We start from the raw sequence: 22,108 nt of genomic DNA, 5'->3' as shown, positions 1-22,108 counted from the left end.
AATGAACTCATTCGTTATTGGACAAAGTTCAGTGTAATTAGTAGAAATTCAGCATTAAGCTTAAGCTTAACACAGAGTGCTTATGGTTCAAGACATGGACTGAGGCAAGAGAATCTGCTGAAGACAAAGGGGAAGGAGAGGGCACTGGAGCCATGCTCAGCGCCCCCAAACACCCTACCAGAACAAGAGCAAGACAGTTGAGATGGGAACTTGCTAAGGTGGAGGGAAAATTACAGACTCTGTCTCAAATGTTGTCAGCAAAAGAAAAGCATCTAGCAGAGGTCATTTGGCAACTGGAATCAGCCCACTTTAGCACTTCAAGCAGATCACACCAAGGGATGGCAAGATGTGACAGCAACCTCTGCATACAAGAAGACACCTGAAACCTTATAAAAAGGCTTCAGGTGCATTTTCATTGGTTGGCTCAGTAGTCACCAAAAAAGCTGGAAGATGTAAAAAGAAAAAAAAAACTGTCTTAATTTGGCTTTTGTTGCTGTGAAGAGACACCATGATCATAGTAGCTCTTATACAGGACATTTCATTGGGGCTGGTTTACAGTTCAGAGGTTTAGTCCATTATCATCATGTCAAGAAACATGGCATGCAGGCAGACGTGGTGCTGGAGAAGGAGCTGAGGGTTCTACATCTTGATCTGAAGGCAGCAAAAGGACACTGTGAGTCACAACACTAGGTGTCGTTTGATCATAGACCTCAAAGTCTGCCTCCACAGTGACACATTTCCTCCAACAAAGTCACGCCTCCTACTAATGTCACTTCTTATGGGCCAAACATTCAAACTCATGAGTCTATGGGGGCCATTCCTATTCAAATCACCACACTCCCCAACTTTCAAGTCTTTTGAAGAAAAGGTTGAAAACTTAAGTGCTAAGGTAGGGGAATCAAGCCTGCTGGATTTTGGAGAAGCCCTGAGTCCCACGGCAAAGGCTGCCAGTACCGTGAACATGGGGCCACTCCAGAACAGATGCAGGAGAGTACCTGAGTTGCTGACCTGTGCTCTCTTGCCCACTCTAGCTGCTGTGAGTGAGATCCAAGCACATCTTGCCAACATTCATGGCTGATTTCTACCAGATGTACTTTTATGTGGCTTTACTTATTTGACCAAGTAGTAGTTTGTAAATTAAATGAAGAGAAGCTATCTTTACCTCCACTCAGGAGGATCACCTACTAGTGTGCACTGAAGTCCCTTCATATGGGAAATGGCATCCTAGAGCTTCTGTAGTCCCCACACACTCACCAGAGTGACAGAAGCTACAGATGACCCCTGTGTTTGTCCAAAATCACTCAACGTCTGGGTCTCTAGCTTGATCTTTCTTCCCTGTAGCCATCTTCTTTCCATTTTAAGTCTCTGTACACCCGATTTCTAAATAAAATTATTCTTTTCTAAATTCTAGTTATTAAAAGTTTTGGAATCATGTCATACCTTTTAAAGGAGAAACTACCAGGTACATTTTCCCCCTTGGATAAACAGGTTTTGTATGAAGACACCAAACTAAAGTAGTAGACAGGTGTGTATGTACTTCTGTAGTTCAAGTTAAAAACATGAACTCAGCCAGGTCAAGCAGCAGTTGGAGTAGACCTGCCTGTCACCATGCCACCCAGTGTCAGTGGAGTAAGACACCAAGAGACCAGCACACCACCTTGCTACCCAGTGAAGGAGGGTGGAGAACATCAGCCACGTGGCCAACCTGTAGCAGGAGCCACTACCGTGTGCAAATATGTGGTGGTCAGATGGGAGAGAAAGAGAAATGGAACAGTCTGAAGTTCATGAAGAGAGATGGAACTAGAGACGGGAGGGTGAAGAGGAACAGCCTGTTGTGAGTAGTCAGCCCTGTCACCTGAGGCCATGGTGAAGCCCCAGCCCATGCTGCCTCTGAGAGCCATGTCTGGGTCCATGGCCATGCATCAGCAGAGGTCTATGTCAGTGTCCAAGACTTAATACCACTAAAGAGCATGTGGAAGTCCCTGGGCTGAGTGGACTGCTGCCTGGGACCATGTAGATGTCCAAGGACTGGCTGTGCAGAGCTGGTCCCACCTCTCACAGCTCCTACACTCGGAAGAGTGAACCCAGCACTTCAACTGGGCAGCACAGTGAAGCTGGCTCTGGTGGCATAGGTGTAGGTAAGCTGGCCCAGAAGGCATGAGAGCTGAGAGCTGACCTTGACCCTTGATGGCTCTAGCACTGGGTAAGCTAGCAGGGGCAGTGCTGGAGGGCTTGCCCTGGTGATTCAAATGCAGGAGAGTTTATGGGCTGAACAACTCAACTACCACCCAGGCCTATACCTGGGGTTTTGAGTTGACCCACCCAAAAACCTACGTCATCTATGAGCTGCTGCAGCATGGGATAGGGCTGGTCCTGCAGACCCAAAGCTGAGGCATCTCCATGACGCAGGGCAACAACATGATAAGCAAAAGGAGTCATGGTGAGGATCCAGTATTGCTAATGCAGCAGAAACCAAAGACCTTGAACCAGACCCACGACTCATTGCAATGAACATTTGCAAGTGCAGATGTGTGGACGAAAGAGTATGCTGCAAGACACACCGTGACTCACTCCAGCTTCCACAAGCAGACGTTTCCTTTTGTTTTGATTTGTTTTTGTTTTGCAGGAAGAGGTTGCAAGAGTGGAATATGGATATGAAGGGACAGAAGATAAATGGAATTGGGGCGCATGATATAAAATTCACAAAGAATCAATAAAAGTGTTTTTTAATAAAATATGCAGAAACTTGCAAAAGTAACCTTTGTTCACCTAATATAATTTTTGTCTCTGATGCTTACTGCCTCCGTCTGCTAACCTAGACCCAGTCCTGGAAGGTTCTAGACTCTGTACAATCCAATCTAGGCCTGGGATGTTTTCAGCCTCTGAGACCTGCTGTTGAATACGTTCACCCCTTCCTACTAGTTCTTTCTGAGCTCTGGCTGACTGGTCAACTCCGCTGTCCTGACTCAAACTCCTCTCTAAGCTACTGACTCAATCTGGCTTCTCTCAGCTTCTCCTGAAGTGCTCTGTTGGCCTCACACTAACTCTGGCAATCTGTTCTAGTCTTCTGGCTCCTTCTCATTCTCTGGCTCGTTCTGTTTTCAACCTGTCTCTGTATTGTATAACTGTCCCAGTTAAACTGCCTCCTCTGCTTTTTCCTCTCTCTGTGCTCTCTAAGTAGGCTCTTTTCTCTCCTTTGTTCTCATGAGAGTTGGGCAGATGCTGTCCTATCAAATCTTTCTCTGATTCAACAACTTGCCTGCCTCTCAAGTAGACATCACTTTCAAACATGGGTGCTTCCTTCTACCAACCTACTTTGCCTTCATTGTGCATGTCTGTATTCCAGCCAGAGGAATGAAAGGTAGGTACAAAGACTTAGCCACACAACAACTAGAAACAGGCTTTTTCCGGTAAACGACCCAATCTTGGCATTCGCAGCATGATCAAATATCCTGCAACAGAATCTCAACTACCAGTGGGTTGAGCGAGAGGTCCCCTTCCATATCCTTTGTAATTGTCATCTGGAGCTGCAACCAGCTCAATATATTGGTTATTTATTATGCCACTCTTAAAACATTCTTTACCAGATTAAATTTTCTTTTCAGGTAAATTGACAAAAGGACATTGTGAGTCAAGGATATAATACTATTGTAAGTTGAAATGTGACCACGCTCATCACTGATAACTCTAAAAGACTAGAGAGTCTTTAGGTCTGGATAACTGTAAAAATGCTTTTAAAAAATGTATCATCTTATAGAAAATTCCTGCCTCTGTTAAATTCACTTGGCACCTTTTAGCAAGCACTGAAAGTTCAATGATAAGCACAAGTTGAATATTTTTATAGTAAGATACTGTTGATAAATGCAAAGGTAAGGCATCACAAGTGAGCTCATAATGCTGTACTTGTTTTCAGTGTGTTAACAATCATAATTGTTCTGTAAACATTGCCTCTGCTTCGAGAACTGTCAGGGCTTATAAACCAAAGCTCCCAGATGTCTCTACTAAGTTCCTCTATTAACTGTGGTAACTGCTGATGCACCGTTTCCTTTTGCTGTGTATGTTTATGACCTATGAGACTGTATCTGTCATGTATCTGTTGCAGTTATTTTTATCACAGACCAAAAAAAAATAAAAAAAAAGAAAGAAAGAAAAGAAAGAAAGAAAAATAAAAAGAAAAAAAAACCTAATTGCTGAGCTTGGAGTGATCTAACACATTTCAAAAGCATTTCAAAAGTGTGACCAGATTTAATTGAGGATAAAGTTTCTGCAAGCCAAATCTGAAAAGCCACAGTGTCGGTTGTTACCAAATGGCACGCTGCCATTCCTGATTGCTACTTGGATACAATGGAAACTGCGCACTGTTGCATATGAGTAATCTTAACATCTGTGTGTCAATTTAAAAAGTTAATATACAAAGATGCATTCTACACCATGCAGAACTTTCCACTCACCTTAATAAACTCAAGTTGTAATCCAAGTTGGGATAGTAATAATACTAGATCATGGTTATTAACCAATTGAACTTTAGTTAAGATTTAATGAAGCAAGAGCTCATTCCTTCAGCCAAGCACTATTTAGTGTCTGTTACATGCCAGAAGCTGCACTAGGTTCTGGGAATGTGATTAAGAGCAGAGGCAGAAGCTGCTTGGTTGTGGTGCCTGTCTTTAATCCCAGCACTTGGGAAGCAGAGGTGGGTAGATTTGAGTTCAAGGCCAACCTGGTCTGGAGAGCAAATCCCAGGACAGCCAGAGCCACACAAAGATACCCTGTCTCAAAACATACAGAGAGAGAGAGAGAGAGAGAGAGAGAGAGAGAGAGAGAGAGAGAGAGAGAAGGCACGTAGGACCTCAGGCATTTTCAGGCTAATGGAAGAAAAAGACTGTCTACGGATGCAAAGTAGCAAATGTTACCTATGATACTGGAGCTACTCAGGGAAGGGGAAGAGGCATGGCAAACACCCCAAAGTAGCTATGCCAAAAGGATGTGGGTGGGAGCCCTCCAATAGTGGCTCTCAACTTTCCTAATGCTTTTATATAGTTCTTTATGTTGTGGTGACTCCCAACCACAATATCATTTTTGTTGCTACTTTGTCACAGACCACCCAGGGGAGTGTGTCAGCAGAGGGACCAAGGCTTGGATTTCAGGTAGAGAACGGATTTGTCCCGACAGACAGACACAAACTCGAGGTGTGTGCTGCTGCAAAAAGCTTTACTTTCTGGCATAGATTTAAGCAGTTAGAACAGGTACATCAATAACTGGCAATCATCTAGCTCTTATTCATCACCTCACCAAATGTCCCTTGCAAGGAGGAAAGCTGAACGTACAGTCTAGGAAACAATTCTCAGCCGCAAACAATAGTTTAGAAAACTGCAATTATACTGCCAGACTTGTGGGCACCAGATATGCATTCAACATTTACCTTTGTTTTAATAAAGTTTAAACTCTATGTTTATGGTCCCTCAGAATAATATGGAAACATTTGTAACCATTCTATAATTTCTTTCATTTCTTGCTCAATGCTAATTTCTTTTCCTTTTAGTTAACTCTTGATAAGTTTGTTCAACTTGTTGGAACTTGTCTATGATCTTTCTAAAAGAGTCACTATTATTCTGAATCATGCTAAACAAAACTTTTCCAAAACGGGGGAGAGGTTTTTCTGGAGCAGTCATGTTGTTAGTAGCTGCAATTAATTTCTCTCCTATTTGCTGGGAACTAATGGCTGCAGCAGTTGAGTTCATCGCAGCCGTTGAGTTCATCAGGACCGTGTGAGACGTTTCCGTCTCTGAACTTTCAGTTCCTGAGACATCTGAAGGTACATGACCATCTTCCCACACTGCTATATTCTTAACATCAGATATTGTTGACAGGCTTAAAGTTGCTAAGATCACCCAGGCTAGAACACAGAAGGCACCTCCACCGCAAGCATAGACCCCAGTCATCATCTTTTTGTAGGGAGACAGCCAGGACCTCCAGGAGGCTGAGCCGTTCCAGGCACAGCCTCTGTTCTGCATAGAAACAAAGCACAAGAGCTTCACGTCACACAGACTCCACTGGAGTGGGTGTGGCACTACTTCATAACTATAATGTTGCTACTGTTATGAATTGTAGTGTTTTCTGTTGGTCTTAGGCATCCCCTGTGAAAAGGACACAGACTTCCAAAGGGGTCATGACCTACAGGTTGAGAACCATTACATTAGAAGAATGGAGTCTTCATTCAAAACCTAGATGCTTGCAGAATCCTGAGACAACTGAGTGGGATTTAAAGGCCACCAATAGGCTACTGCGAGATATATAAGGACTTAACAAATCTCCCCAGCTGGCCTCCTACCAGTGACACTTCCCTTTGTGGAAAAGTGGATGAATGGCAGACCTGTGCCCTGAATTCTTTAGAGTAGATGGGACATATTGTTCAAACAGAGCCCAGCATTAACCCATCATCTAAGGGCAGTGGTTTTCAATCTGTGGGTCTCAGCCCCTTTGTGGGTCAAATGACCTTTTTACAGGGTTGATATCAGACATCCTGCATATCAGATGTTCTCATTGCAATTCATAACAATAGCAAAATTACAGTTATGAAGTAGCAACAAAAATAATTTCATGGCTGGGGGTCACCACAACATGAGGAACTGTATTAAAGGGCCAAAGCGTTAGGAAGGTTGAGAACCACTGATTTAAGGTTTCTGGTAGCTTGTTAGCATGGCCAAACCTTGTCAGTGCTGACTGAAACAGGTTCAGACTCCAGGATCATAAACTACCACAGCCATGGAGATGCCGGGCTAGTGCTGTTTCCATGGCTACCACCACTGCTGAGACCACAGCTTTCCCACACCACAAAGCTAAAGAATGAACAGTGAACATACAGCCTGGTTGCTGCCAATATTCACATGTACAGACATGACAGAAATCAGAGAGGAAAATGGCCTTTGCCTCCCTTCTGTCTTCAAAGTCTCTCCAGAGCTTTCACTCACCCGAAAGTAAAGTAGCTTCTAGAACCCCAGTGACCTAGGGCATCTGGAAAGGTGCTTCTAGCTAAAAGCCCATGAGGGCTGAGACATTGACAGAAACAGATGCTGAACACCAACACATAAGATCTATTTTAAATTTTTTTTTAGATTAGCATATAAAAAAAGAGTCGAGGCATGTTCCAGGAATCTTCATCTCCCCAAGCGGGGGAGCTTCTCACCACATACCAGCCATTTATCATCAGAAGACCCACTGCATTCCAAGGTCCTCTGCCCCATGTCAAGGGTGATTTGCCCACAAAAGGATGAGGAAATAAAATAAAGTACTCCTACATGAAAATGACTATTTTAATGTTCTCTGTAAGTTTCATATTTTTCCACAAAGTTTAGTGATACCATGTTTTACAGAAAAATAAAACCCAACTCCTTAGTTGTATAATAAGAATAGCGAAGCAATGTGAGGGTTATGAGTTTTTCTTCAGATTAATTTCTTTAAGGGAACAGACCGCTGTATGAAAGAAATAGAAGACAAATGAGGGAGTCAGAGAAATGGTTCCGCAGTTAAGAGAATTTGCTGCCCTTCTAGAAGACCCCAGTTCAGTGCCCAGCACCAACTGTCTGTAACTCCAGCCCCAGAAGGACAGCACACAGGCCTCTGCTGGCCTCTGCATTCGTGTGCATATACTCACATGCAGTCACACACACACACACACACACACACACACACACACATCTATACAAAATTTAAAATAATAAAAATAAATCCTGGTCTAAAAATTAAACCAGATAAATTAGAAGAGCAGGATTTCATGTTGAGGGCAAGCCTTAAACTCTCTCTATCATCTACTGCCCTGGGATTACAGCATGAACCACCACATGTCTTTTTTATAATGCTGAAGGGTTCTTGAAGGCTACAGTAGCAAATCGTCCCCAGGGATCATGCAGGTAATAAAGCAGAAACAAAGAATCAAACTCGGACCTCAAGCATACTAGGTTAAATGTCTACCAACTAAGCCATACCCCTCACCAAGGAACAGCTCTTAACTAGCAAGCCACACATGAACAGCCCTTGACTTCACACGTACTAAGTCAGTCTACAGGAGCCTATTACCATTTGAGCTGATGCTTACTATTTGGGAAATTTCACATTAAAATGCCATATATTGGTTTCCATGGAGGATCTGTAGTTCTTCGTGTTTGTCCCAGTCCCAGATGACAGTAGCTGGGTCCTCTGAGAGCAGTTCTAACTCTTATCTCCGTACCACGTACCTGTCCAGCCCCCAGCATCCAGTCCAATGGTTGTGGTCCTGTTTGCCACAATCCCTACGTGTCATCAGGTTCTCCTGAAATCTAACTGCAAGGACTGACAGGCATTTATCACCTTTCCTTGCACAGATTCTCATAACCAAATTTGATCAAAAGTGACAAAACAAAGACCAATGACCATGTGTGAGTTCTCACACCTTCCCATTTCATTCTTCTTTATTACCTGCCTGGCCCCTGGGGACGATTTGCCACACCATGTTCTTCAAGAACCCTTTAGCGTTTCTGTCCGGATGAGCTCCTTTGGAGCATATGACTTGAACTCCAATTGAAGAGAGCCCCCATCTGGCCAAGTGTAAAATAGCACCCTAGAGGGCTCGCTGTTGTTATATTTATATTCTGGCAGGCAGGACAGTTAAGAGTGCTTTTCTATTCAGGATACCACAGCGCTGTGTTTGAGGTAATTAGTTTGGCTCTAAAATTAGCAGTTACATAAATGTTAATGAACAGCTGTTCCCAATAAACAGGATAAATTGAAATTAATAATCGCCGTATTCATTTAACAAATGAATTACCCACTTTTTAAATACACTGACATAACATGTGTGATCGCCTGCCAAAGGGACCATACTAAAAATTTTATTTTAGTGTCAAAGAAGGGAAACATGGGAACTGAATGGGCATGTGCCCAGTCCACCTGCTCTTATTCCTTTAACCATAAAAATAAATACTGATTGTGTCCAAAACACCTTAAGAGGAATGGAATTTGATTTTTCCCCAGGGTGGGATGGAGCTAGGTCGAGTATTTTTCTTAATAGATGGTTGATGACTCACCTCACACTGTCCATAGCCTATTTTTTTATTTGGGATATTATTTTTTAATAGATATTTAAGACACCCAACCTATGAAGTATTCCTAAGGCAAGACACTGCTGAGGAAGCTAGATGGTTAAGACCACAGGAACAGCATGAACCTGAGAGGGGCAGATGGTGGGGGAAAGGCTCTGAGAACACTAGAAAGAAAAAAAGGCTCCAAGGAGCCATGCAGCAAAATATAAAAGATAAAATACACCTTAAGCCTACCACAAGTCCATGCCTTGAACCATGGCCAAGACAACGGCTCCCCCTAATGCCGCTCACACATTCATGTACTTGTACAAGTCTTCAGGTGAGTGCTGTCAAGGGACAAGAGAACAATGGGAGAGTCGCTGATGGCTTTACTGCAGAACCGGAGACATTTGTGAGGACAACTTCCAGAAAACAATGTTAGCTGGCACCTGGATGTGATTCTAAGCCTGCTGTGAAATGTCACAGGAGACCGTTCTGGAAAAAAGGGACAAAGGTAAAGATACTTAGCAGGATAGAAACTAGTATATTCCAGCAAGAGCTGAAACATAGTAGAAGCTTAGCAACATTATAGCGACAGTATCTGGTATTTGTTTTAAAAGCCCGCTGTGCATGCCAAGCCAAATAAAAGTGGAAGGAAGATAAATTAGGAGACTCTTACAGATTGTGGCTTCCTAGTAAATTGTCTCTGCCCAGACGGGGGACCCTCCCACCCTAGGATTTCCAATAGCATGCGATGCTGATTGTGAAAGGCACAGTCACTAGGTGAGCCCTACACACCTTTCCAATGAAATCCTGAACCTTGAAGGTAATTGAAAGATAGAAGTTTTAAGGTTGCCTCCCCCCCAGACAAAGGTTCAGAGTAGAAGAAAAAAAAAAACAGCTAGGCCCTGGGATTGTATGTTCCAGGAAGCTTCTCCTAGGACCATAGAATTACATCGGTAGGTTCAACAACTCTCTCCCAGGAACTAGCTGACCAGAAAGTTAGATTAAAATCTTAGAGAACAATCTTGAGAAGCAGGAAGCTCTTTCTTGTGATTTTTCACTGGTATTCTCAACATTTTTCCAATGACGCCCTCCCTATCCCCTTGGGTTGTGGTTTCTTCCTTTAAATTCCTCTCCTCTTAGCTATTGGTGGTCAAACTCCACTGCCCCTGCGTGGGATACGAGTCTCGACCCCAGTGCACTGGTTCCTATCAATAAACCTTGTGTAAATTACAGCAAGGATGGTCTTACGTGAGTTCTTGGGGGGTCGAGTCATTCTGAGACTTGAGTGAGGGTCTCCCCGCTCCGGAGGTCTATCATAATGTATAGGCCAAATGTAACAACTTAGCCCTTCTCCATTGGCTCCTTTGTCCCCATCCTTACTTGCAACAATACAGAGATAGTTACCAAGATGCTTTGCATGTGGAAGGATGCAGTATTTGGGATGAACCTTGATAATCTATGATATTTCAGATCTACCTTAGCAACCTAGAACGTGTACTTAACCATCTTTATGTATCAGTTTTTTATGTCTGGATACAGGAAGGATAGCATCTAAGTATTTTAAAGACTTCGAATGATCTCTTATGGAGAAACAACTGAAGAAATTATACCTCTATACTATGCATGCTGGGTAACAGTGAGTAAAATAGGAACTATATGTACTTATGTTGAGATAAAAAATACATTAAACTGGGAGGAGAGTTGAAAAATCATAGTTTATGTAACAAAAGTGATACTGTGCCCTTCTATGCACATGATGGCTTCACTGTCTTTTTCTTCTCTATTTAATAATAGGTATGCTATTTGTAGGAATTATTCAGTGCTCAGCATCTCTTGCAGCTATATGTGGCTTTATTCTGCTAAATGAGATGTAATCAGAGGTGTACATAAGTGAGAGTCTTGGGTTTTTGTTTTTTGTTGTTTGTTTGTTTATTTGGTTTGTCGGTTAGTTGGTTGGTTTGGGGGCTTTTGTGTTTTGTTTTTTTCTGCTGTATCTGGTCTGGTGAACAAGAAGAATGGCTAGATCTTTTATCATCATATTGGAGCAGGTGACCTACAGGATGGAAACCACAGATAAAGTATGACAAAGTGGACCTGCATTCCTTATAACAATATGGAGCCACCATTTAGCCCTGGACCTCCCGCTTCCAGATTTTCCTTACATCTGGCAGAAACTTTTGACTTGCTTGAACTATTGTTATTTGAGATTTCCTACTCCTGCAGCCAAATGTAAACAAAAGTAGCAGAGTAGGTAAATCTCTCAGTCTGCAAGGAGACACACTAATCTATTATCAGTTGTAACCCTGGGAACAAAAGAGAGACGAAATTACAGAAAATACTGGGGGAAAGCAACTCTGTCTTTCATAGTTAGCTTTTAGGAGAATTTGTTCAGAGAAGGCAATTGTCCAAGTAAAAACTGATTTTTGAAGGGTAAAAAAGACTTCTGTTAAATGAAAGAGGGATGAAGTTTTCAACATCAGCAGATGGGACTTAGGACCTCTGGGCCTACAGAGCAGCTTTTCCTCAAACTCAGCAGCAGCCAGGAAATTTTAGCTAATGTGTCTCCAAAGAATCTTCCTCAGAGTGTGGGCAGGTTCCTCCCTTCAGGGACACTTCATCTGTGGATTGACCACCTGGAGCCATCTAGCAGGTCACATGGCTTCTTCTAGATCAATGGTTCTCAACCTGTAAATTCTGAGCCCTTTTAGGGGTCAAACAACTCTTTCACAGGGGTCACCTAAGACCATCAGAAAACAGATATTTATATCATGATTCGTAATAGTAGCAAAATTACAGTTATGGAATAGCAACAGAAATAAATTTATAGTTGGGGGTTAAAACATGAGGAACTGTATTAAGGAGTCACAGAATTAGGAAGGTTAAAAAAACACTGTTCTAAATGGAAATGAATCTAGCTGGGGTGGGGGCGGCATTGTATGACTTTGTAGTCATATTCTGATGTAGTCACATTCTGATGGTCTCATCCTATCTTCCAAATAATAGAGACACAGACAGGTTAGAGGGATAGAGGGATGTGAGGTATGCCACTAAGAGCTGAGCTACAAACTCTAGTCACATTCACATCTTCTCATCAGCAAGAAGCCTATATGTATCAAAGAGACAGAAATGGAAGGGGAAAAGCCTTTCCTAGTGGCAAAGTACCCAGAATTGTTACCCCCTTTAAAGAGCCCAACCACGCCCTTCTCTCTGCCTCAGCTGGAGAATTGGCCCACCAGACAAATCACATGCATGAGCTGGCTGTTGTCAGAAATCAGTGTGGTAAACGAAGATGACTCCTGTAGGCTCACAGGGAGTAGCACTCTTAGGAGGTGTGGCCCTGTTGGAGTAGATGAGAGACAAGCTTTGAGGTTTCAGATACTCAAGCCAGGCCCAGTGTCTCTCTTGCTACTGCCTTCAGATGCAGATGTAGAACTCTCAGCTCCTTCTCCGGCACTGTAGAGAGCGGCGCGGCGAAACAAAGATGGCACCGACATCCAGCCTTGTCTGGATATAAATGACTTACTGCGCATGTGCAGGCTTGTCCCCCTTGCTAGGGCTCCCTCTAGTGGTGAACAGCGGTACTGCACATGTGCGGTTTATGCACCAGGTGTCAGTTGACTGTTAATATGCTAATGAGGTGATTCATTCTCCGCCAATCACTGGAGGACAAGTAGTGGAGTGATCCAAGCCCCACCAATCCCTGAGAGATAATTAGCATACAGTTGTCTATATAAGTCGAGCGATTTTGCTGCTCGGGGTCCCTGTTCAAGAGAGCTGTAACACTAAGAAGAGCTGTAACACTGAGAAGAGCTGTAACACTGAGAAGAGCTGTAACACTGAGAAGAGCTGTAACACTGAGAAGAGCTGTAACACTGAGAAGAGCTGTAACACAGTAAAGGCTTGCTCGCAGAAGAATCCTGTTGCCGAGCGTCGTTCTTGCTGGCGGGACATTGGGCGCGCGACACGGCACCATGTCTCCCTGCAGTTGCCATGCCAAGACCACAATGGACTAAGTCTCTGAGCTGTAAGCCAGCCCCCAATCAAATGTTTTCCTTTCTAAGAGTTGCCATGGTCACAGCCATCAAAACCCTAAGACAATTAGTCTCCCCAGTCTTAAATGCCACTCTACTATTTCAGAACAACCAGGCACTAATTTGTCCCATTAATTCAAAGCCTCCACTGTGTGCCCCCTTTCACTTGAGGGCCTCACCCCACCTTCCATGAAGAAAGCACAAGCCATATATCCATTCCCATATTTTGCCACTTCCCCAGTGTAAATCCCTTCTGACGTTCAATTTCCTTTTCTACATCTGCCTATTCCCCACAGAACAGCTGTACCCTCTTGTTTGAGGCTGGAGCCCAGACACATGGCCTGAATCCCACATGCTTGCCATTTTCCCACATTCTTCCTGGGATTAAATACCAATCATTTGCAGTCTGAGGATGTACCCTAAATCAGAGTCATACCTTCTCCTGGATGCCTAGACAAAAAACATGGGAAAAAGAAGCTTTTGCTCTTTGTCTGCTGGCCTCACTCTGGATCACTAGCATTAGAAGATACTCCAACATATACTAAAGACCTCCTGAAGCATCTAGCCTCATGGACCAAACTATGAGATTCTTTTTTTTTTTATTTCATGTATGTGAGTATTCTGTCACTCTCTTCAGACACACCAGAAGAAGGCACCAGATTCCATTACAGATGGTTGTAAGTCACCATGTGGTTGCTGGGAATTGAACTCAGGACCTCTGGAAAAGCAGTCAGTGCTCTTAACCACTGAGTCATCGCTCCAGCCCAAACTATGAGATTCTTAAATGTCCTGTTAGTAGACAAGTAGACAGCCATTCTTGGAGTGTGTAGCCAGGAAGTCACACACACACACACACACACACACACACACACCATACAACACATACACACTCTCATCCTATCAGCTCTATTTCCCTAGAGATCCTTGACTAATATACCTTCGCAGTCTCTGTCTACTCACTTAAGATAATATTTAAAAATTCAACTTTATGGGGCTAGAGAAATGACTCAGCAGTTAAGAGTGTTTGATGCCCTTCCAAAGGACCCAAGAGCAGTTCCCAGAACCCACACTGGGAAGCTACAGGTGCCTGCAGCTCCAGCTCCAGAGTATCCAGAATCCTCTTCCGGAGCACATATAACACATACACACACACACACACACACACACACACACACACACACACACACACACATTTAAAAATAAAATATTTCTTTATATTTCAACTTTAGGCTGGGTATAGTGACATGTACTTGTTGTCCTTCCTTGCACTTGAGAGGTAGAGGAAGGAAAATCGGGAGTCCTAGGCTAGCCTGGGCTACATGAGACCATGCCATTAAAAGCTGAAAACACAGAAAGAAAAAAGAGAAACCAGCTTTATGTTTAACAAGAAAATTGCTGCGTTAGCTCGGCTCCTACAGTGCCTAGTTTATCAGGGGTCTCCCTTCCTTTTCCTTGATTGTCCCCAAGCAGAACATAACCCAAGTCAAAGTCAACAACACCTGCATCAGCACAACCATGGTATCCTATTCTTTTGTTTTTTTCAGATTCTTTTTATTAACTCATACACAACTCCTTGTCCTCTGGCTTGTTGAAGCCAGACAACACCTGCCACAGTAATGCATGTCAAAGTGACCACCTCCAGCACCACATTCATCAGAAGGACGTTCCCAACAACGTCGGCTGATTTTACCATTTTCATCCACCTTATGGTGTTTCAGCACAGCCAACTTAACCTTCTTCCTCCTATGCTTACTTTTCTTGTGTGCAGTATAAGACTTCTTCCTTTTCTTAGCACCACTGTCAGTGAGGGTGCTGAGGGTACCTGGAAGAGAATGGGGGACAAGAGACATGAAGAAGGACACCAAGACAAGAGTCTGATCTAGGCGACAGTTTTATTTTTTTTTCCAAGGCTAAATTTATACCATAACAGGGGTAACAGAGGGAGGGGGAAGTGTGAAACATTTACACAGGCCAAGGACACAATATTCATGTGGTCAGGGAATCAGCTGATATTGACAGGATGTTAGGAATGTCACAGGTTTGTCGTATCTATTGGTCAACAGGATGTTGGTTTTTCAGAAAGGTTACAGGTCTTATCATTGGGCATCTTGACGTTAGATGTCTTTCTCAGCAAGGTCACAACTTTATCATATCATTATTCATCCTGACCACCAGATTTGTATTAGTCTTCTGCAGCTGGCTGGGGATTTTCCATGAACCCAGTCATACTTAATTCTAACCATAATAATAACATCAATAATGGAGGGCTTCAAGGGCATCGCTCCCAACATCTCCCCCTTCCTTATAGTCAAATGAAAAGGTGACCAAATGGCCATGCTGTCCTGGAATGAGCCCCTCAGGAACTGCGTCTGTCTTAGGTTGGAGTGATATTTGTCACATGGCCAAGAGAATCTTGTGGACAGGGTCCGTCATGGGATAAGGCAGCAGCTAATGGTGGCCCTCCTGTCTTAGGCCCTTTATTCATGAATATATCACTCTCTTACCCATCATTGACTGTCCAGCTCAGCATGCAGAGGTGACAATTCATTGATTTTTCAGCAAAGGCATCAGGACAGCAGGCAGAAAAGAATGTTGGCCTCATTTGGCTGAAGGACAAAAATGTCCTTGCCTAGGCTGGTAGGAGATGTGTAGGTGATCTTGGCCCTCATCAAAGGCATCCTCCATAGCTAGCCTATGATAATATACCTGAATAGGTTTTGTTGCTATATTATCTATCTCTTGTTTAATAAAGTTGGTTAAAAGATTAAATGTCCAAGGGTCAAAAGATATAACCAAAAGAAGGCCTACTAGGGGGCCCAACAGAGAGGGAAGCAGGGTGGATAACCAAGGGGAGGTAGAGAACTGATTTTGATATCAGCTCTCAGCTTTTTTTCTTCCTCATTTTCTCTTTTCTAAGCCTTCTCTGACTTTTTTCATGCTCTCTTTAACTATTCTAAGACACAGGAAATGTCCAAGCACTGCCTATTTCTCACAAACCAGAATTCCCTGTGATAGCTCAAAGTTGGGAAATTAAAGGTAAAAAGTCAATCAGAAATAAGTACACTTGTTAGCGTGTATGGTTTATGTAAAAGAGGGACAAGACAATTGTTCTTTCTGATTATCCTCTGACTCTTAAAGACAGTGTGGGTCAAAATTTAAAAAGTCAGATATACCTAAAACACTGCTCCATTTTGGATAGATGTGGAAGTTTAAAAATTGAATGAATGTATATGATGGTAAATGTTTACCGTGAAATATCACAGAAGGGATGCCACCAGGCAGGGAATTACAATTTTAACTGATATTAAACATCTTAAATAATTTGGAGAAACCTCAGCATTGAATTATAACCATCAGGGGAAAAAAAGACATTAATAGGTATCCCATGCATGTTATGTAAGAAATAAGCAAACCCCATGTCAGTACAGTACAGTATCAATGACTGAAAGTTAAATAATATGTTGATACATAGAAGGAAAAATAACATGTTGATTGACATTGTTGAAATTCCCAAAATAAATCCAATAGACAGTTCAATTTGGGTTCCTGTAACAATCATAATCACATTATCCAAAAAGCCAAACCCCACGAAAGGTATCTCATTGTGGAAGAATACATATCTCAGCTGTCCTGGAGTGGGTGATAGAGGTTCCAATTGTTCTTGTGCAATGGCAATGGACTGGAAGCGGTGCAGTTCTTTGAGCAAGCAGCTCCTCTCGGTGGAGTGCAGGCTGTAGATAAAGTTGCGCCATGTTCAGTGCCTCCCTGGGCTCCTTCTTGGGGTCAGTGCCCAGAAACTGAGGAGTAAGAATGCACAGGCTCTTTTAACAATTTTATGGTTAATATAATCCCTGTATTGGCACCTGATTGAAACATTCTAAGACTCCAAGTATATCCATGTGTCCAATCCTGGTTTTGAACCGTGGAAGTAAATTTAATATTTAGGGGGATGCACCATCCCCTTGTTTTAGAATTAGAACCTTCACAATGGGAATCTGGGACATGCATATTAGCAGGATGGGAAGATTATAAGTCAAACAACACAGTGTATTAGGTGATAAAATTCTTAAGAGCAGGGGAAAGGGGCCAGGCAAGAAAACTAGGGGGTGCCCTGGTGAGAGCTGGCAGAACAACCAGATCAGGTGACAAATAGCATTCAGTCACACAGCTAAATGAGAAAGCTTTCTTGTGACAAAAAGGCCAGTGCAAAAACAAGCATAAGCTTTGTGCCTGTGAAACAGAAAGGCGAGCAGAGGGGCAGCTGGAATCTGTTACCGGCTGTCTCTCTGGACTTAGATTCTCCTTAAGGACTACCTCCCTTTAGTGTCAGCTCGGTGGTTCTGCCTCTCAAGAGATCCAGACTCCAAAGGACACTAGGCTTCCAGTAAGAACTAATAACAAAAGGATGGAGAGATAGTTAGGACCTGGGTGCTAGATGCCAAGTGGCCAATAAAAGAATTGTATGGTTCGTTCACTTTAGGGGGGGAAGTTCCTTCCAGACTGTCAGACATGCCTGGCAACCTTGAGTCAAGAGACCAGGAAAAAATAGCATCTGACTATTGAAGGAGGGCTTGCCCAGGGGGGTGTGATCCGATTGATGCCTCAGGTATCAGACAGTAAGCTATAGTCAGAGATAACTGGCTATAAGGACTCTTTCTGCTGCCATTCCTGAGGTAGGAGTCCACAGTTGAGCAAGCTTCCTGTCTCTTACATCCAATAAAGAGATTGCTAACACTGGAATACTGATCTTTAATAGAACTACAGCCTCCCAGGACTGCAGTAGCAGCCCTTCACCAAGCTGTCTCACTGGGTTAGAGGGCCATGGAAAAGAAAACATTGATCCTGACCTTGGCCACAGTCTCCAGTTGGAGTAGCTGAAGAGCCAGTGCCAAGACTTTCTCCTGTTATCACCCTAGAGTAAAGCCTGTTCTGTCTGGCAAAACAAAGTTCCTTGCAGTCTGCTGCAGACTCTTTCTGAAACTACTTTAGGGGCTCCCCTGCCCCCCAACCTGGGGCATTTTGACCACAGGGGCAGGAACTGACTGCTGTGGGGATAGGATCAGAGGCACTCTCCATGTCAATGATGACTAACAGGGAAGGTGACTTAATGTTGGAGATCAACTCCTCTCTTGGAATAGGGCCAGCAGCTAAAGCAGGCTTCCTCAAAGAACTTCTCTTAATGAATGCTCTCCTTCTGTGAGCAAGTGTTGAAGGTCTGGCCACCGAAGGCAACAACTGGAAGTTTTTTCAGATCCAAAAGTCTCATAATAGTTTTTAAAACAAGCACACTAACTCTGTGTTATCTTTTTGCTGTCAAAGCGTCAACCCCAGTCGGCCATCCCTTTGCCTTGACAATCTCCCGCCCATTTGGCCTGAACTGTGCCACTGCCCAGTTTGCCAGCTTGCTTGCTAGCAGGCCCGCTAGCCTGCCACCCTTAGCCCCACACTTCCTCACTCCATGCTGTCCCTTCCTTAGAAGCTGTGAATGTCTAAGCAACAGGGAGGTCCTTCAGGATCCACGGCAAAGCTTTCAGGTTCTTGTTAATGCCTGCTTCAGACAGGGTCACTCACTAACCTGGAGTCCATGTGTGATGAACTGTTAACAGCAGCTAGACTGGACAAGGGAAGCAAAGGGAGGAGCATCTCTCCTTGGGGAGGAGGCAGCTCAAGAGACAAAGACAAAACTCCCTGGTAGAAAAGAATTTCTCTCAAGCAAATTATTTCCAAGTTAAGCACCAAGAGGACCAAGTAAAACTCTTTGACAAACAAAACAAACAGTTCCATGCTTTCAAACACAGTCATCAGTCCAAGTCCAAAAATGAAACAAAAGCCAAAAAGACATGACAATACCACAGAAAACAAACTAGACAAACAAGACCAAGACAAGGCGTCCTATAACTGATTTCCACAGATGCCTGATACCTTCTGTACCTGGCCCAAACTGCAGCTTAACCTTAGCTGCTTCTGGGATGAGGCAGACCATCTGATCCCACCTCCCAACAGGATTCTAGAGTGTCCTCTAGATTCCTTTCTCCTTCTAGAGCATCCTTTAGGACCTGTGGCCTGTGACAACTAGCACGTCTACCTGTCAGAGCTGTAAGCCCCTCACTGGACCCACAGTGACCACCCAGCCTCTGAACCAAGGTCAGGCAGTCCATGGCAGTCCACCAAGGGGACTCTAACCCTTCTCCCGGGAGGGGGTTTGAACCCCCCTCTGAAGGGACACAAACCCTTCAGACAGCAGACTTGGACAATACAAGACAACAGGAAACAACATGACAAAACAGAAAGTAACACAGAACACAGATTTCCCCAAGCTTACCTCCTATCTCCTCACCACTTGTGGTCTGGGGAGAGTGCAGTTCCCAACTGATGCATCAAAATGTTTAAGACCCCATAGTGACCTTACCTCAGGAGCACCACCCACAGAGCACAGATTGACAAAGTCACCGCTGCAATAGCATGAGGGTATAAGGTTTTTAATCCACGTACATGGGGTTGCTCATCCATGCAAGAAGAGGCAACCTCAAACCCAAAAAACACACAATTTTTATTCATTACAGAGGGCAGACTTCAGCAAGAGGGTGAGCTGGCCCATAAAACAGTCACTAACTCTGCACTGTCTTTTGTATCAATTGTTCCCTCCTGGGGGAACTATGGACAAATATTTCCTACAAAATCTAAGAATTTTTAAGTCTTTTTTCTTAACCCTATTCTTCACGTCCTGAGTGACTCCCTGAGTCCTGTCACTAAGGTGACTGTAGAATGCTTGTGCCATCACTCACCACTGAGATCTGCGTTGTCTGAGGAGAAATACACACCAAGCCTCTGAACCAAGGTCAGGCAGTCCATGGTTGCCAGAAGTGGGGGAGCTCTGAGAGGGGAGCAAAGGCTCCAACAAAGAAGGAAGACAGGCCTGTCTATTCACAGGGGATGATATTCTCCTCCAGGAGACCTCCAAACAGCCACACACTGGGCGCCATTTGTCAACGAGGGTGCTAAGGGTATCTGGAAGAGAATGGGGGACAAGAGACAAGAAGAAGGATGCCAAGACAAGAGTCTGATCAAGGTGACAATTTTATTTTTTTCCAAGGCTGAATTTATACCATAACAGGGGTAACAGGGAGGGGGAAGTGTGAAACATTTACATAGGCCAAGGACACAGTATTCGTGTGGTCAGCTGATGTCAACTGGATGTTAGAAAGGTCACAGGTTTGTCATATCTATTGGTCAGCAGGATGTTGGTTTTTTCAGAAAGGTTACAGGTCATCACATTGGGCATCTTGACGTCAGATGTCTTTCTCAGCAAGGTCACAACTTTATCATATCATTATTCATCTTGACCACCAGATTTGTATTAGTCTTCTGCAGCTGGCTGGGGATTTTCCATGAACCCAGTCATACTTAATTCTCACCATAATAATAACATCAATAATGGAGGGCTTCAAGGGCATCGCTCCCAACACACCATCACGACGTCTCAGCACAAAATGGAGCATGGACTCCTTTTAAATGTTGTAGTCAGACAAAGTACAGCCATCTTCTAGCTGCTTACCAGCAAAGACCAACCTCTGCTGATGAGGAGGAATTCCTTCCTCATCCTGGATCTTGGCCTTTACATTTTCTATAGTGTCCGAGGGCTCAACATTGAGCATGATGGTCTTCCCTGTAAGGGTCTTTGTGGAAAGCCGCAATAACATTCGCCATCACAAGATGGCGCTGGCTTCTGCTGCACCCCACGTGGAAAGCCGGGATAGCATTCGCCATCACAAGATGGCGCTGGCTTCCGCCGCGCCAGCCCGACTTCCTTTCAGGAAACTAGCTGTGTGCGCATGTGCAAGAGTGTGTTCGCGCCAAGTCTTTGCCCACCCCAGGGCATGCCAGTGAGATCATGGGTAAACGACCAATCAGGCGTGGACGCGCCGTGCTAGGGTTTTATAAGTAGTGCCTTTCTGGGCCCCAGGTCTCTCCCCTTCAAGATGCAATAAACGCTTTGCTGCAGAAGGATCCTGGTGTCCGCGCGTGTTCTTGCTGGCGGGACGATAGCGCGGGACATATGGTGCCGAAACCCAGAAAAAACGCCTCACCATCGCCGGCGCCGAGGAGAGCCTCCGTTCGCGGAGAGGGTCCAGAACTGCAGGTAAACTCTGAGAGGCATGTTTGGTCTTGATACAGCATGTCAGAAACAGAGCGGAATGAAAAATTAAAGAGCTCAAAGAGAAAAGGTGCACATAAGAAAAAAGGCCCTTCCAAGGACTTTAGATCCAAGGAAGCGAGAGATAAGGGAAAGGACGCCCTGGGAGAGAAACAGAGGAAGGAGAAGAAAACCCCGAAAAAAAAGCCTTTATCCGGTAGAGGAGTTAGAGGCTTTGGGGCTTGATAGTTCAGAAACAGACAAGCTTAGCCCCTCTGAGGAAGAGGATTTAGAAGATGAGGCAGCTGGCTATGAAGAAGAAAGATATGGGCCTAGGTGGAGAACCACTGTGAAGAAACCGAAAGTTATGGATCCTTTGTGGGCAAGGCTGGTAATTTTGTTTATTTTTTTCTTTGTGTGGGAAGCCGTTACAGCCATTAGGACAGGTCAGAGGATCCTTACAGAACAACAAGAAAGTATGTCGGAGGGAGAAAAGGTCTCGAAAGAAAAAAAGAAAAGAAAAGGAGATAAAAGGAACACAGTATTTTGGGAGAAAAAATTTGTCTTTGTGCTTGTAAAAGGTGTGATTAGGCTCTGGAAACTTCACAGAGTCATACTGATCAGATTTGATAGAGGTAGACCGCCTGAAAAATTTATTTAGGAGAATCAAACAAAAGATATCTCAATTCTAAACTTTTGTCTTCAGAGCTGTATTTTGCAGAGTGTGCCTACTTGGATTCCTGGTCTCAAGGACTTTCAGCTGAGACCAGTCAGGTTTCATTTTTCCTACCCCCTACTCACAAGGACATCTCAACGCCCATGCACAGCTTGATGGAGTTAATGCAACTGGGTTGTGAGTGGAAATATTCAGGACTGTGTTTCAC

At 43.9% G+C, this 22,108-nt stretch overlaps 1 pseudogene; it reads right to left on the bottom strand.

Moving 5' to 3' along the window:
• Nucleotides 1-14,644: 14,644 nt before the first annotated feature.
• On the bottom strand, nucleotides 14,645-20,790 carry LOC108348734 (ubiquitin-40S ribosomal protein S27a pseudogene; annotated as a pseudogene).
• Between the last annotated feature and the right edge of the window lie 1,318 nt (nucleotides 20,791-22,108).

The sequence above is a fragment of the Rattus norvegicus genome, chromosome 18 (assembly GCF_036323735.1).
Source record: "Rattus norvegicus strain BN/NHsdMcwi chromosome 18, GRCr8, whole genome shotgun sequence".
NCBI lineage: Eukaryota > Metazoa > Chordata > Mammalia > Rodentia > Muridae > Rattus > Rattus norvegicus.
Note: the sequence above shows the minus strand (reverse complement) of the source record. Positions and strands in the feature narration are given on the sequence as shown.